Here is a 17,986-nt window from a genome sequence, read left to right as displayed (position 1 = left end):
AGTAAAAGGTGGAGGGATATTACAACAAAGCTCATGGAATTTATTGGACTTGACGAGCAGCCTCTTTCTGTGGTGGAAGACACGGGGTTCCGCCGGTTGATATCATTCCTGGAGCCACGCTATGCCCCCCCTGGACGTAAATACCTGACGGATGTATGTCTCCCTCATCTTTACGAGACCGTTTACACACACATCGACAGACTTTTGAAAGACAATGTCAAATCAGTCAGTTTTACAACTGATATTTGGACGTCGAGTGCATGTCCTATGTCGATGTTAAGTTTAACAGCACATTTCATCGACCCGAACTTTCAGCGACACAACCTCGTACTGCACTGCCAAGAATTCACGGGGTCTCACACAGCCGAAGCTTTAGCAGGAGTCTTCGGGCGTATGTTTGAGTCCTGGAGCATCCCAAGAGAGAAAGTCCGTGCTGTTTTAAGGGACAACGCACGGAACATGGAAAAAGCCATGAGAGACGCAGCTTTGCCCAGCTTACCATGTATGGCACATACGCTACAGCTTGTTGTCTCTGAGGGAGTACTGTCACAGCGAAGTATTTCGGATATTATCAGTTCAGGGAGACGCATCGTCGGGCATTTTAAACATTCCCAGTTAGCGTACTCCCGTCTTCATGATATTCAGAAGCAACTCGGCCAGACAACCAAAAGACTTCAACAGGATGTCCCAACAAGATGGAACAGCAGCTTGTACATGCTCCAGAGTCTCTTGGAACAGAAACTGTCTCTTTCTGCCTATGCCGCTGATTATGAATTGCCGTGTTCATTCACTAGTAACCAGTGGAAACTAATCGAGAATATGACATCCCTCCTCGCCCCATTCGAGGAGCTCACGCAACAGATCAGCTCATCATCTGCAACAGCTGCTGACGTTATTCCGTCCATTAAAGCCCTCACACGTCTCCTGGAAAAAACAGCTGATTCTGACCACGGAGTGAAAACTTCAAAAACAACATTGCTGGAAGCAGTCCGAAGACGATTTGCTGACATTGGATCTGAAAACCTCTATGTAGTTGCAACCATTATGGATCCAAGGTGAGACAAACTTATTTTACTTAGCCTAAATAATCTAAATTCATTACAGTCTCACAGAGGTTACATTAAATGAGATGGTTCATGTTTAGCATCTGTAGGGTTCCCAGGGGAATATGTGTGATTGATCTCATGGTTAAAGATAAATAAATCAATGTACACACTGCCACTCTTCTACATTTTGTCTGTTGTTACTTGCCATGTGGCAGTTCAGATGTGCAGTTCTAAGTGTTTAGCAATGAAGATCTGTGTAGCCTACAGAACATGCAATTAATTTCAGATTTTTTTTTCTCAATTTAAAGATACAAAGACCGATACTTCCCTGACCATCTCAAGCCACACCTGCGTGATGTGCTTCGGGATGTTGTGGCTGCCCTTCCAGGCCACAGCACTGAACAACCCATCAGCTTGGAGGCGTGTGGGTCTAAGTCACCACAAAAAAAGAAATCAGCTGCCAGCTCTCTACAAGCTATGTTTGCAGAGCTAGTAGATGAAAATGAGGAACTGAGAGCTGAGGAGTCTCCACTCACCTCACAGATAAACCTCTACCTCTCTGAGCCCCTGACACCATATAGTGGACAGCCACTTGCTTACTGGCAGGCTAATAAGGAGCGGTTCCCCGCACTTGCAGAAGTGGCACGAGCCTACTTGTGCACACCATGCACCAGTGTGGATTCCGAAAGACTATTCAGCACCGCAGCACATGTTGTGGATGAGAAAAGGAATAGGTTAACCTCCAAAAATGCAGAGATGCTCATATTTATCAAGAAAAACTTGCCATTTATGCTTGAGAATTAAGTAAGATAGGCTCACCTTAAAAAGAAAATATGGTAGCCTAAGCAGTACCCTGGAGTCTGTTTTTCTCAGTTTTGGTCTTTGACTTTTGTTGGCATAACTTGGGAAGGCTGTTATTTTGTTTCATCTATTGGAATACATTTGGTTTTTTGTTCCATTAATGGAACTTGCTTATTGCCTCATAGTTAAGGTTTGTTTGTTTGTGCTAAGGTTATCTAGACTGTGAACTACTCTCGTGTAGAGAATAATGAGAAATATTATTATTTTTCCCATCAAATGGACATCAATTGTGTTTCCTTATGGTCAATTTTATTTATTTTTATTTAATTTAATCTATTGCTCTTGACAGGGCAGGGTTTAAAGGTACTTTATTTGTCACATATACAGCTAGTACAGTTTACACAAATAAAAAGTTGATTGTGGTACATAAAGATCTTGATTGTGTTTATTATTTATTTTAGTACAAATGGTTTTACCACTTTAAGTGGTGCACAAGGCTACATTGTAAATACAGGACATTGAGGATTATTATTATTATTCTCCCATCTATTCTGTGATCGGTGATCGGTATCGGTATCGGCAGATATATGATTCCTGTGATCGGTGATCGGATCGGCCCCCAAAAATGCTGATCGGAGCATCCCTACCAATGGCGGCTAATTTTTTTTAAATTTCAAAATAAAATGTAACTAAACATCACCGGAATGTGTTTCAAGTGAAATACTGTTTAATATAAATCATCTAACCATTATTACAGTATTACAGCATGTTTCATTGACCTCTCTCATCTGGGTCGCTCAGAAAAGCGTCACATCGCAGCAAAACACCGCAGCAAAAAATAATTATAGCCAATCAGCATCCTCAGAAAAATTCAGTGCCTAGGCAGTGGGAATACATGCTCTGTGAGGAGGCGCTACTGCAGGATTTCCGCCTTTTTAGGATCCCAACATCCCAGCATTTTGTTCTTCTGAACACTTTGCAGGGATAAATGTTTACAAACTTGAAAACCTAGTCTGAATTGTTTCTGTTCATTCAGTGTCCGTGTGTCAGCAGCGTCTGTCTATAGAATAACAGTACACGTCTGTCCGAGGCAAACACACACACACACACACACACACACACACACACACACACACACACACACACACACACACACACACACACACACACACACACACAGGGTGCGATTTGTAGGGGGGGATGGTGAGGATTTCCCCCCCTCTGGTTTTCCTATCCCTACCTCTGCTAAATTATTTTTATCTCCGGTGGGGACAAGGATTTCCCCCCCTTGATAGCGATGAATGCAACTTAACTGCTAGCCTACTTAAACTCTTGAAATCTAACGATCTTCAGTGTCTTTACATCAGAGTAGGCTATTCAGCAGCCTTCTGGCAGACGGTGCATATTTCTGAACGTCATCGAACACAAAAACATTGTAACATTTTTGTGCGGGAACTTCGCAGGAAAAACAGCGCTGAACCAAACATGAAACGCGTTCAGAGCAGCATATCATCTTACTTTACAGGACCCATTTGCAGAATTGTGGATAGAAGAGGGCCGAAATGCTGCAGACAATGCCCCGATAGGAAAAACGAAAAAGCCACCACAAATTTGTCACCAGAGCCGACTGTTTACTTTGTCTAGTTTTCCAGACCTGTCCCTGAGTGTTGACAGCACGTTGTGCTATTTAGTGAATTATTTTGAGTGTTTGATTTAAGTTAATTGGAGGGTCTTTTCATGGAGAGCATTGATGCTGTTCTATGGTGCTTTCTGCCTGTTAGTGTGTACGCATGTTTTTGTGACGTTGAATAGAAACATGTATGGGTTATTAAAAGTTTTGCCATGTTGTGATGGGGACTAATCCACGGACCCGAAAAAAGGGCCTGTCTACTTTTTGCGTTTTTTTCTCCCTAGTTATGCAAGTTAAAGGTCCAATGTTCTTGTCTATGAATAAATTTAAAAAAACATCCCCCCCTCTGTTTTTTTGTCAAATCGCACCCTGCACACACACACACACACACACACACACACACACACACACACACACACACACACACAAACCCCACACACACGCACGCACACACACACACACACACACACACACACACACACACACACACACACACACACACACACACACACACACCTTTTAAATCGCGCTGTTCATATTTAACTGTGTGCTCCCAATTGCAGCAGTGTTTTGAATGGACCGGAATGCGTAGTTTACATGTTAAAGGAAAGGCGCTATACATCCAAGTTATTATTCAAATAAAAACACACTTTTATTTTTGTCTAAACAGTGTCGCGCATTGGATACAGTAATACGTAAAATAAATGTCTAACTGTAGCCTAGGTAGATACACAGTAATATGCCTACGCATACACAGAAAATGGCAGAAGGCGCTCGGCTCTGCTGTATTTGTTTATATAGCCAAACGGGGACTGAGCTACACACACATTCCTGTTTTAACACACGTATGTATGTGCATAGTAGCCTATATACATATATGTAAAAAAAAAAATAGTATTATTAAAAGTATTACAGTTCATTGCCATATTTGTAGTCAATTTCTTCATGGTTAACATTACTCCAGTGTTCAATAGTTTTTGGGATGATATAAATAGCATAATATAATACTATGAAAATATCAATTATGCAGAAAGAGTACTTTTACATTTGAAACCTGGAGTACATTTAGCTAAGAATTGTGCTAATGAGTGCTTGTACTAATGTTAAGGATCTGATTACTTCTTCCAAAGCTGAATAAATATTGTATACCTTGATATATCTGTCATTGTTCATAGTTGAATGACAAGCTTTTAACCAGCTTTTCTTTGTTAATAAATGACAAAATTAGCTCCTAATGTTAGACATTCTTCTTTAACCAGATTCATATTGAGCTTATAAGAGGAAAAAAATCACTCACCCCAAACAAGATGTAAGAGAGGACAAGCGGGGGGGTTGAGTTTGGTTTAGTTTCTAACCTTATGCTCCACTACAACAAGTCTCAGTATTTTTCTTCTTTTTATTTATACAGTAAAACATGAACATTTTTTAAGCATTTTTTTGTGTGGACGGTTTTAACTTGTTAACCGTAACAATTGCTTTAAAATGTTTTTTTGGGGGGGGGGTTCTTAAGTTTGGTTTAGTTTGTAACCTTATGTCTAACCTTATTTTATCTTTGTTTTTCTAACCCCACTCAACACATACACACACACACACACACACACACACACACACACACACACACACACACACACACACACACACACACACACACACACACACACACACACACACACACAGCTGGCTCACAGAAAGAGTAGGTCCTCTTCATTTTGGTCAAGGCTTTCTATGGCAGGTTCAGCAACGGAGGGAGCTGACTTAAATGAGTAAGCAGATGATGTGCCAAAAAACTGCAAAACATCATCAGGCAGCTTGTGCTCATAGCAAGCATCCCCAGACAGCTTCAGACCATATCGGACATACAGGATGGAGTTAAGGGTCTGCAAGGACATCCACTTTCTTAGCTTGCTTTTTACCTCAGTCTTCTGGCTGAATAATCTCTCGACTTCAGCATTCGAGTGTGGCAAGGACAACAGAGACACAGCAGCAATGGCAAGTTCCAGGAACGGGTTGATATCCGCTGCATTCCTAAACTTCAAAACCTCACTCCAGAAGCCCACTGTTTTTTTTGTTTCATTCCACTCGCAAAGATGGATGGCACGCAATTGCTGGACAATCTTGTCTATCTCTGCAGGAGAGTAGCGAGAGTAGCTTTAGTGAGGGAGATGGTGAACGCTACAAGGCGCTTTCGGACATTGTTCTTCTCCTCAGGCGCAAGGTGGAGCTCAGCTGCCTTCGACTCGAAAAGCGAACCAAGGTACAGATTCGGACTGATGTATCCATCAATTGGCTCTTTGAGGACATCAATATTGGCCAGTGGATTCAGCACCCTGCTACTAACAGACTTGATCGGGCTAACCAAGCTGTCAAGAAGTTTCAGAGGATCTACCTGCTCTCCCTCAAAAGTCAGATACAGGATGTTCTGAGGATCACCGTACATGGAGTATAAAACCTCAGCCATGTAGCAGTGCTCACTTGACTTGGCTGCGAAATGCAGTTTAAGTGCCTCCCACTGATCCAAAATGCGGGAAACCACCGGTTCTATGGAGAGTCAACGTGTGGTACACACCTTAGTGATCTGTAGGTGTTTCTCCCCACAGTTGATGATCTCAAATATTGCTTTGTAAGCCTCTCTGCGTTTTGGAGACAATGAAAACCATTTATAAGTCTCCCGTACCAAATAGTCCACACTACGGGGGATGGTGTCATTGGTCGCATGACTTACAGTAAGCTGCAGAGAATGACACACACAGCGAATTAAAACCAGATCTATGAAGCCGTACTCCTCCATCAGCACTTTATGGACCCCATTATTAATCCCTGTCATAACAGAGGCATTTTCAGTCCCTATCCCCAGGAGTTTCTCTTTTTGAAGACAGCACTTCTCCAGGAAAGCAACAACAGCTGGGGCTTTAGATCGGGCATCTCCTCCCTCCAGCTCAACAAGCCCAAGAAATGTTGAGACAATTGTCTATAAAACATATGGATACGATAATGAATTCCTTTCGTTAAATCATACTCTCATCTGTCTCTGTGCAAAAATAAATTAGAAACCTTTTTGTTTTACTCCGGGCCCCGCCGTGGTGCGCTTGTCGAGCTGAACCATAGGCCCGGTACAACAACAACAACAATGGATATGAGCAGGTTAGAAGTCGGCATGAGTGCAGCACCTGAATAAGTAATATTATTTTTCCTAAGGTGCACTCCGGAGGCTCTATGCACGCGCTGTAAGCGTCTCATTGTGTGCTCGTTTCAGCGATGAGAGGAGCTGGGGCCAACTCTTCTATTCTGCTTATTTTGAATACACTTTAAATTGTGCTTATGGGGGGAAAGAAATTCTAAACAATATGACTGGAGAGATTTGAAATTGCCGCAATCTACCTGCACTGCCTTGGTGATCTAACGGTCGATTGCGATCAATCTTTTGGGTCAGTGATGACTCTGTGAGCCACAACAACAATGGTAATGTTAATGTTCCACACAACTTCATTCAGAAGAGAGGGTTTTTTTGTCATGATCCTTGTGTTGTTTTATTTGAAATGTTCTCCTCTCTTGTTTCATGTTAAGCTTCACTTCCTGTCTGCGTTTCCCTCCTGTGCCTGATTGTGTCATTGTGTTCACCTGTTGCCCCTGTGTTTCTCCTCCCCCTTCCAGCTGTCTCTCTTCTTGTGATTACCCATGTGTATTTAGTCCCTGTTTCCCTTTTGTCTGTTCAGGTCGTCGTCATTTCTTCCCTGATCTTGTCCATGATACCTGCCTGTTCCTGTCGCCCTTCATGTCTGAAGCTAAGTGTTTTTGTTTTCCTGTGTTCCCCTTGCTTTGTGTTTTCGTCAACAGCTTTTGAATAAAGCTCGATTTTCGTTTTGGACCCTTACCTGCCTCCCCTTGATTTACTGCACTTGGGTCCTGTTTCCCCAACCCTGACATTGTTCATGGTAAGCGATGCATGCTCATATGATATTAGGCCAGCTCGAGAACCCTTCTCACACATGATGCCTACAACTTTTTCAAAGAAGTGACGACCAGAGAAGAGGTCTTATCTCCAACAGTGTTGTCATTTTCAAAAAATGCCCGTACATCCTGGCGAAATATGTGCCCTCTCTCCTAAATTGTCCCGGCAAAAAAAAGTCCTGTCTTTCAACAAAAACCCTCAATTTTCAAAATGCCTTCTCTTTCATGTTCAAAATTGTTCTTAAAAATAGAAGAAATCTTGGGATGTTACAAAAGTGTTTTTGTTTTGCAAAAGTGTACCAAATTGCCAAGATTGGCCTCATTTTACATAATGCCTTTAGACTTAGCCGCTCCCGCTCTGGCCCTTGCAAAGATAACAATATACACTCTCTGAAAAGCAGACACTAACAATTACCCACAAACTTGGGAGACACACACAGGTTTTAGCGAGAACAAACGCACTTTTATTAACAAAAAATGACAAATTCATCTTGGGCAAAGGGCCAGGGTTCCAGAGGAGAGTCAGGGTTAGCCCCAGGGGAGAGTCATGGAGGCCCCGTGACTCTGGGTAGCTGGGCATAAGTCGATCCTGGGGCTCTGGCCAGGTGTCCCTACACTCTCAAAAATGATGTGTTAAATAATGACACATTTTTTGTGTTATCACCATTTTAACACAATTTGTGTTATTTTGTGTTGTTAATGTGTTATATTACTGGATATACTGCCCAACACAAAATGTGTTAAATTATTGGCCAATCCCTGGTGTCCTGGATGAGCCGTTACCCTGAGACCAGAGGTTACTTATTTTCTCAGCACTTGATCTTGGCGCGCACTTGGAAGAAGTTGCACACACAGTGGATGCAGACGTCTGTATAAAAGGTAACGTAGACTCATGTCTTCAGACGTATTTAATATGTATGTATTACGTATATATTATGTAAAGACTGCTCCAACTTTCAATATTGTAAAGGTTAAACGTCGAATGGGTTTTTGCTAAATAAAGTCCAGCATTGATTGTTAGCCAAGTAGCTCTAGCAGCTAGGTTATTAATAAGCAAACGGTATGCTAGTAGTCGATGTTAAGTCAATCCTGACCTTACATTAATATTCTTTGAAAAACACTGCCAAACATGTAGAAACTAAAATATTCTGACGTTACGTCAACTCGTGTCACTATTTGGGTAAATCCGCATTTTGGGTCAAGTTTTAGCTATGGACAGCTAACGTTAGCAAGGTGACCACATTGGTGTCGCAGCAGGTAGGAGAAGGTGGAAAGCAGCTAATGCTAGAACTAACGTTCGGCGCACGCTAATGATTGCTAAGATTACAGGCGGGAAACGTTGCTTTGTTTGGGAACTGGCATGATCTTAAGTAACAAGGAATGAAATGCGAGGGCTCAGGATGTCAATACTACAAACTATCTACGTTACACATTACGATAAGTTACAACACTATAGTATAGCTTACTATGAATCGTGATAACCACTGTTATTGATGTAATTAATTTAGTTGCATAGATAAAGTGAGTTTTGTTACGAACAATTGGTGGTTGAAAGCTTTCTGTGACATGACATGGTCAAGTAAGTGAGTGTAGTCCTGCTTTTTTATATGCGGTCTTCTGCTCCACAACATAACGGTAGAAGAGGTCTACAGGTTAGCGATGATGAACTCAATGCATTCACCATGCTGCCGAGGGAACACATTTGTATTCCGAACGCGACACTAGTGAACACGACTTTGATAAAATGGTATTGCATGCAGTTAGACCCAGTGTTGAACTACATCTATGCATAACGTTACGTCATTTATAATTTAAAGAGTTTTTAGTTTGCTTTTTTAGGGTGCAGGTTAAGCAATAATATGACGCATTAATGAAACCATAACCAATGCTGCCGTTTTGATAATATCCGAAAGTAGGCCTAACTTGTTATTTTGGAAAATGCTGAATAATTAAAAAAAGTAAACAGTATGGAAGTTGAAATAAGTTTTGTGTCTATGATCTATTTTGTTGCAGCTACAAGGAGACATGGAGGTGCCGAAATTGCTTGTCAGCATATTTCTTGATGGCAAGGAAATAACCAAAAAGATATTTCAGCTGGAGTATGTTTCAGAGATAGTAGATGCCTGCAAATCCCATTCAACAGTACTCAACAGTGAACTTGACCGAATTCTCAGATACTCCTCCGATTTTAATGAATTCATTGACGTTGAGCATCATGACCATGTTCAACACATGGACAAATTCCAGGTGTTTTTGAAGACCAGTGGAGCGTCAGTGTTGGTATGTATGATTTTCATTGCATTGATAATTCTTTAATATAACAAATGAAACAAGAAAAGTGCCACTATGATTTGTATATTCTAAATAACTACTACCGCCTCAGTATAGACACAATGACCCAATATATACAAGTGATGTTTGATAATAATAATTTGTCTCTTGTAACATTTTAAGAATGAACAATCGGATGCAGTTGAAACTGTCACAACAAATCAAATCAGCCGGGTATGTACACCAACTAATGTGATAACATTAAAAATACTAATAGAAAATAAATACCAATCATCTTGTTTTTAAGTAGCAGGATGGGGAATTCACGCTTAACTGTTGCAACTTATGGTCGCAGGTCAGTCGTTATTATGTTAAGCCCACCCATGGACTCTATACACGATGTGATGGCCCGATAGAAGTTGAATTTTTTTCTGCTTTCAAGTCAACGGAGAGTTGCTAGACTACCCTGGCAACAAAATTACATTTGCATCTGGTCAGAATTACATTTACTGCCACTAGGGTGCGTCTAGATTTCTATGTTAGATGAACACTGAAATCATCAGAAATGGTTCATGTATGTCATGAGATTGTATGGCCGGGGATCCCACATCACAGAAATTCTTTAAGATGTTATTTTTTTGTTTTCTTCCCATCAGCAGGATCCCATTGATGTAGAAACTTTGAGAGCAGTGTGTGAGAGGAAAGGTGCCAGTGTTCTGGCGGACTATGAGGCCTCTGGGACACTCTCAGAGGCCTCAAGAAAACTCTTTGTAAAAATCGCTGTCAGTGAACTGATTGAAAAGAAGGGATTGTAAGTTAATACACCATTTACCATGTCACTCAGCTTATAGGTACTTAAAGCGCTACTTTTAAAATGTTTCAATATTAATACGTCACTTCTATTGTACATTGAAAATATCAATACAATGCCTATCAGGTAGCCTGATGAGCCAGACCCGCATCAAGATGTAGGGTATGGGAACTCACCATAGGCAGGGCTCGATCGGAGGGGTGGGATAAAGGGTTGTCTTTCAAATTCTCTCTCTACGCAATAGGATAGCACTACCCGCAATAGGATAGCACTACCCACTACCCTGGCAGCAAATTACATTTGCTGCCGCTAGGGTGCATCTAGATTTCTAGGTTACATATCAGTACTTTTTGAAAGTAGTGACACACTGTATAGCTATAGACTGAAAGCCTGTTTAATAAGGCTGTAAGATAGCTGTATACTCTTTTAACTCTATTTCACTGAATTGATTTGTTTTAATCGACAGTTATCCACGAAGTGAAGACAAATCCAAGATGGCCAGATCTATGGTAACACTTTTCCCGTCACTCAAAATCAAGATGGGAGAGGAGAATGAGGGATTTGTAAGTAGAGCTCATTCATTGTTATAACAAAGTGGGAAAGTTAAAGTACTGTAATTCTGGTATGAGTTTTATGTCTTAATTTAATTTAATTATAGTTTTTTTTATAGTATTGTACATTATAGAGCATTCATACTGGTTTAGAATTATAGGAATGCCCTAAATGTTTATTCCCTGTGCTGAGTTGGTAATCTACTTTAGAGTGAGTGACTCAACGGACAGAAAAAAAATTGAAAGCTAGACATAATGACCACTATATCTGCATAGAGATTAAGCATTTAGGGTTTCCTATTATTTGTATACATTGCAAGTATTCTACATATTTTTGAGAATGGAAAACTATTTATGTTCCTTTTCTTTTCCAGGAACATTTCTATGACCCCATATCCCACAGCGGATTCCTTGAGATCCGACTCAGAAATCTGAGGAGGAATCTTCAAGATCATCAACGCCGTTGTCAGCGCAAGCGTGTCCAGTCCAGTCCAGTCCACCCTAGAGGGTCCATTGCAGTGGATATGCCTGCAGAAGGGGATGATCCAATCGAATGGATGACGGTCATAAAAAGAATGAGGCCGTGTCAGGAAAACCTCAGCACCATCAAAGAAGCCATGGACAAAACCTATGCTAGCAGAAGGTTATGGATTGCTGCTAGACATCCAACGTTGGAGGAATTTTTTGCAGAGTTTCCACGCTTTGTGGACATGCCATACTTGGTGAGTGCATATTGTATTGGGACGTTGTCAGAGGACTAGGTTAGAACAGTCTTGTCAGCAAAGGCCTCTTGAACACTTCATTAGCACATGTCTATACAAACTTTAAAAGCGTTCTAAGTGATGCTGGATAACGTCACTTCTGTTGACGTTCACACAAAACAGAGAGCTAGCTTGCTACTTCCTCCCCCACCCTCCCGTGCTACTGAAACTCTGCTAAACGCACATCTCGTCAGGGATTTGCTGGAACAGCTTGTTTTATGGGCTAGGTTGGCCCAGGTTGTTTTTGGAGCCTGGGCTGTCCACTGAGATCACATTTTTACAGTGTATTCAGGACACAAGCAGTTAATGGATGGTGAGGTGATGTTTTCTGTAAATTACCAAAAGCTTGTTTTAGCTTAAATGCGTGGCATCCCTGAAAGCACTTTTAAGCACACACTGACCCATTTGTAATAAAAATTGTAAAATGAAGATTGAAAATAATGAACATTGGATGAATTGTCTTTAACCCCTCTGATTCATTCTAATTATTCAAACTACTGTATTTTGTCCATTTATGTAGTTTGACACAGAATTTGGAAAGATGTTTCCTGGAAAAGCGGACATATTCATCAGAAAATGGGAGGGAACCATCGTCCCAAAGATACTAAAAATGTCCACAAGTGAACCTGCTGCTGCATTGCCACCAGTTCCTGAGGATGATGGTAGGAGGATTTATCTCTGTTAAGCTTTTTTGCCACAGTGAATGAATGCAATTGATTTTAACAAGAAAGTAAGAGTTTACTAAACTGTGTTTGTTTTTATAGTTTCATGTTACAGAGCTCTTCACAAGCTTGTCCATCTGCTGCCCCCCACTGCATCAGGCAGGGGCAAAGGGAACACCAAATGCAGTGTGAAGTCAGCTTTGGGCTACCTGTTGGATATAAAGCCGGTAGGCCCCTCATATAATATATGTTTCTTTTGTGTGCTAACAGTACATAAAGCCTATACTGTATGTTTTGCATATGTTTTATGGTGTAATGTTATATCTGGTATAATGTAAAATGAGTATTGTCAATTTGTATATGGCTTGGAACCCTGCATACGTCTTAATGACTTGTTTATATTCTTGTTCTTTCTTTACATAATAGACTGGAAACAGCATTTCCAGTGTGCTGAACAATCCTCCTGATAGACCAGTGGAACATCGCCAGCCCCACTTGGTGTGCATTGGAGATCCCTCCACCTCCGCCCAATACATCATTGTTGCAGAAAACGACAAACTTGCCATTCCTCTGAAGGATAACGGTTTGACCTGTGCCCTTGACAAACTTTTCAAAATGATTTGGGTGTGTGATGTTACATATCCTGTCCAGCTCACGTCTGTCTTTCATTTCTTTGAGAGTGTTTATGAAGTGCCCCTCTCTGGTGGGAAGAGAGCTAAAGTTGTGGAGCTCATGGCAAAGCTCCAAGCTATGATGTAGCCAGTTTTACAAACATGTACCTTTGTCCCAGGTGTAAAATTAAGGTGAAAGATGTCAGAAAACTCATCAATCATCTTAGACATGTGCATGCATTATCTGATGGACAGGATTACACAATTATTTGCAGTCAAAACCTTTGTCAACGAACATACCATAACTTTAACTCATATGCCAGACATCTCAGGAGAGACCATCCTGATACTCGAAATTTAAATTTCATTGAGACTTTGCCGGACTTGTCACCACCATCATGCTCGAATGCTGATGATTGTTCTGAAACTGATATTGACATTTCAGAAGACAGAACTATGAACTATAACTATGAAAAGTGTGCAGCAGAATTTGCTGCTAAAATGTACTCATCTTCCAACTGCACCCTTGCTGATATGCAAAGAAACATGACATGCTCTAAAGAGCTACTCAGCAGGGTATTGGATAAGTTGCAAGAAAAGACTGTATCTGTACTTAATAGTCATGATATGCTTTGTAATGATTCAGATGTCCAATGTTTGATGGAGGAATTTGAAAGTGGGAGGAATATGTTTGATGGGTTAGATACCACCTACAAAATTAGCAAATATTTTTCTGAAAATCTGTCTCTAGTGAAGCCAAAAGAAATTTTCTTGGGATATCGAAGTGACACAGAAAGAAGGCAGGGTGTATTAAAACAAGCACTAATAGCAGATACATTTCAGTACATATCAGTTATTGATACCCTGAGGTTTCTATTTGAAAATGAACAAATGCAAGAGCTTTGTTCTAAGACCAATAAAAGCGGTGATGGAAGAATGTCTGATTACTGTGATGGCATTCGATTCAGAGATAATGAATTCTACAAGAAATTTCCAAATGCTTTACAAGTACAACTTTACTTTGATGATTTAGAGACAACAAACCCTCTTGGGTCCAAAACCAAGGTGCATAAATTGGGTGCTGTGTATTTTTGCCTCAGGAACATACCTGCTCGTTTTAACTCTTCTCTTGAAAATATTCATTTATGTTTACTTTTCAATTCCATTGACAGGGACGTTTATGGGTTCAACTCAATATTCAAACCTTTGTTAGATGATTTACGCACTCTCGAGACTAGAGGGGTAGAAGTGCAGATAGATGGCAAGAACACTTTGCTACATGGTACACTGTGCTTGTTTACCGCAGATAACTTGGCGTGTCATTCTGTTGGGGGTTTTTGTGAGAGCTTTGCCGCCAATAAGTTCTGCCATATCTGTCTGGTTAACAAACAGAATGCCCAGCATATATTTGACGATGACCACGTGGAATTACGTAATAGAGAAAATTACAGTGAACATGTTGAATTTAGCAATCCTCCTTTAACCGGCATTAAAGAAGACTCCTGTCTTAACTCTTTGAATTTTTTTCATATCACTGAAAATGTTTGTGGCGACGTGATGCATGACGTGTTGGAGGGAGTAGCCCCGCTGGAATTGAAACTTATGCTAAGACATTTTGTATACAATGAACAACTTTTCACAGAAGACCAGCTTAACAGCCGGATAGCTGGCTTTGACTATGGTTTAAATATGAAAAACAAACCTGCCATTATTAATTTAAGAACATCAGAGAATCCCATTAGGCAAAATGCAAGTCAGATGTGGTGTTTGTTGCTTTTTTTACCATTCCTTATTGGAGATTTTATTGATGACGGAAACAAACACTGGCAATTATTTATTTTACTTAGGCAGATATGTGATATAATATTTGTACCTGTTGCAACGAAAGGATTAGCGATGTTTTTGAAGCAGTTAGTCATTGATCACCACACTTTGTTCAAGAGTCTATATGACAGGCCTCTGATACCGAAGCACCATTTTATGATGCATTATTGGCGTATGATGGTGTATTTTGGACCACTTGGTAAGCTTTGGTGTATGCGCTTTGAAGGTAAGCATGCTCCACTGAAACGACAGGCACAAGTTGTTTGTAACTTCATAAATATTTCAAAAACATTAGCCTATAAGCAGCAAGTGCAATCAATGTTTAGCTGGAAATTAGGTAGTCCACTTCAAGATAAATGTACAGTTTCAAATAGTTTTTCGGTCTTAATTGGTTCTTTAAAAGAAAATGTTCACTTAATTAATAACCTAAAAGCAATTGGCCATGATGATGTTGGACAATGCAGCAATGTGCATGTTGCACACTCTGTGACTATGTTTGGCCAGAAATACCAGACTTCTTGTGTTTTACCCCTAACCCACAACGAAAAAGGGGAGCTGGTGTTTGGGGAAGTCATGCATATTTTGCCCGAAAGTAATTATTAATCAACTTAGGCCTATTTTAGTTTTAATTAAATCAGAAGCATTTGGTATTACCCTCTATCAGTAGGTTATTACAACCAAGAAACATAGGGCATCTTACTAAGCCCACAAGAGAAAGTTAACACCAGTAAATGCAGTATCAATCAACCTTACAGTTAAACACATTCACAGTATGCACATAAACATCAACACAAAATGGTTAACTGTATCAATGTCCATTAAATCAATTCCTTAGTGCTAAACAGTCCTTTAGTGAGAGAAAGGGAGAAGTTCCCTTTCACACAGCAGCGCGGAGCAGTCCACGCACTGCTCACGTGATCCAGAGGGGAGAAGTATGGCGGCTACTACTGGCACAGTCTTACCGCAGTTGGTGATTGATTCTCGGCAGGGAAAGGAAGGGAAAGGCTGAAGCACCCGGCCCTTCACTACGATGTCCGCTCTCCTCGAATAGGAGAAAAGATGTTTCTTTCGACGTACAAACACAGTTCAGCGTTGCTCCTTCCTCGGGTGGCTCGCCATCCAATGTCGTTGACCACGCGCTGGATGCGTGATCTTCAAAAGCAAACTGTATCTCCGCGAATCTCCTCAGTAACTCAAAAACTAAAACGCTAAACAAAACCACAGTCTATCGACATAGACAGAAGGGTAAACAAAACACTCACAGCAAGAAAATAAATCGTCAAATACACTTAGATTTCTTAGCTCTAATATCTTCTTACTGGAGCTACTCTCAAGCGTGACTTCACCTGTTCTTGCTTCCTCGATTCTCACGAGAATCTTCTGGAAGAGAATGACTATCAGCACTGTGATTAGCTGATAGATATGACCTTTCAACTTCAACCAATGATAAAATAAATTACCAAAACCATGAAATAATGTTTTTGATCCTATTTATCTGTTTAAGATGTTTTTAATATCAATAAAGTAAATTATTTGAAATGATGAAATTCTGTTTGATATTTATTCTTATTTATTAACTATTTAATAACCATGTCTATTTTCACCTGGGTTACATACCTATGCTTTAGAGTTGTTTAGCCTGGCTGATATTTGGTTACATTGCCATTTGAAAAATAAAGATAATTGTGAGAATGAAAACTGTTATATAACAATGTAATTGTTTGTTACTTTTATGTTTTAAAAAAATGTCGGAAGGGACTATTGGTCCCCGGGCATATTCACATGAGCATATCTGGCCCTCTTTGAAAAAGGTTTGGCCACACATGATTTAAAGAGCTCCTGCGGTCACGTGACTTTTGGTTGGGAGCCACCATTTTGGCAGTCAACATGACCACCGGTGCCAGTGTTTTCTTACCGAGCGAGTATACTTCTCATTTTAATTCAAGTGAAATTCGGCTTTATAGTACAAAATTAGAGAGATTAAATATAAGCGACCCATATAATTCACCCGGTGTGCTTTTCAAGAGCATAACCTCCTGCTCTGAAGACGATGTACCCGACTTGCGCTACGCAGACATCCACAGCTATCTTGTAAGCTTTCCATCAGTGTACTCAGGAGACTCCCTCAGAGCGTACAAAAGCTTGGAGGCTTACAAATGGTGTCAGTCCGGCTTCGTAAACAACATTCAACTGTGGAGTCTTACATCCAAAAACTTCGGCATCATCACTGCAAGGGTAAGTATTAAATTATTCCAGTTTGATAGGCAGTGTCACGTTAGCATTGTTTGTTTATTAGCTTGGCTAGCTACGGAAGTGTCACGTTTCACTCTTTCTCCCTACAAAATAAGAAGGAATATTTCAACACGGGTTTGTTTACCACTAGCTTGCTACAAGCTAACTTGCTAACTGGCTAGGCTGCGCCAGAGCCACACTTGTTGAGTTAAAAAGGGACATCACAGTGTCCGTTAGCTATAATAACTGGGTGCTACTTCTTAAATTAAACGAATTAAATTTAATTAAACTGACCAGAAACTTTTTGTAGCATTGTACTGTATTCCTTCACCCACCTGATATGAAGTGATCACTGCATAAGCGAAAGCCAACGGCCGGGGGGTCCCATCTTTCAGTCTTTTTCTGAAGGCTCCTGGCTCTTTTAATCGCTCCAATCCACTTCTCCCTCCTCTCCGCGTCTTTAGGAATGCGATAATACGATACACCTTTCTTTTTCCCACGCCTATTTGTGCAACCTGGTGCACAGCAGTTATCCACCATCCTTGACAGTCTGCCAGTGCCTGTCAATTTACTGCCGCGATGACTGCCAAAATGGCTGCCCCTGTCGTATCTCGTCACGTGACCAGCATATATGACATCATCAGCAAATTGTTTCAGCTCTGTTGTACCCCCGTTTTTAGAGATGTGGGTAAGGAGGAAAAGAGAGTGAGTCTCCTTACACACCGGGGACACATTTATGTATAAAAGACAGCAAAAAATGCATTTTGCATAATAAAATCAATATTAGTTCTATTATCAATGAAAAACAATGTAAAGGGGAAACAATATTTCAGTGTTA

At 40.5% G+C, this 17,986-nt stretch overlaps 2 long non-coding RNA genes across 2 annotated transcripts; both read left to right on the top strand.

Annotated features, from left to right (window-relative positions):
• The first annotated feature begins 8,078 nt into the window (after positions 1-8,078).
• LOC134880101 (uncharacterized) lies at positions 8,079-11,474 on the top strand. The gene is made up of 6 exons (XR_010167901.1): positions 8,079-8,304; positions 9,439-9,705; positions 9,880-9,930; positions 10,353-10,507; positions 10,974-11,070; positions 11,433-11,474. It is a non-coding gene; the product is annotated as an uncharacterized LOC134880101 (long non-coding RNA).
• A 45-nt stretch (positions 11,475-11,519) lies between these two features.
• On the top strand, positions 11,520-12,708 carry LOC134880102 (uncharacterized). The gene is made up of 3 exons (XR_010167902.1): positions 11,520-11,780; positions 12,340-12,481; positions 12,584-12,708. It is a non-coding gene; the product is annotated as an uncharacterized LOC134880102 (long non-coding RNA).
• Positions 12,709-17,986: the final 5,278 nt, after the last annotated feature.

The sequence above is a fragment of the Eleginops maclovinus genome, chromosome 18 (genome assembly GCF_036324505.1).
Source record: "Eleginops maclovinus isolate JMC-PN-2008 ecotype Puerto Natales chromosome 18, JC_Emac_rtc_rv5, whole genome shotgun sequence".
NCBI lineage: Eukaryota > Metazoa > Chordata > Actinopteri > Perciformes > Eleginopidae > Eleginops > Eleginops maclovinus.
The sequence above is the reverse complement of the archived record's forward strand: the minus strand, read 5'-3'. Positions and strand labels throughout refer to the sequence as shown.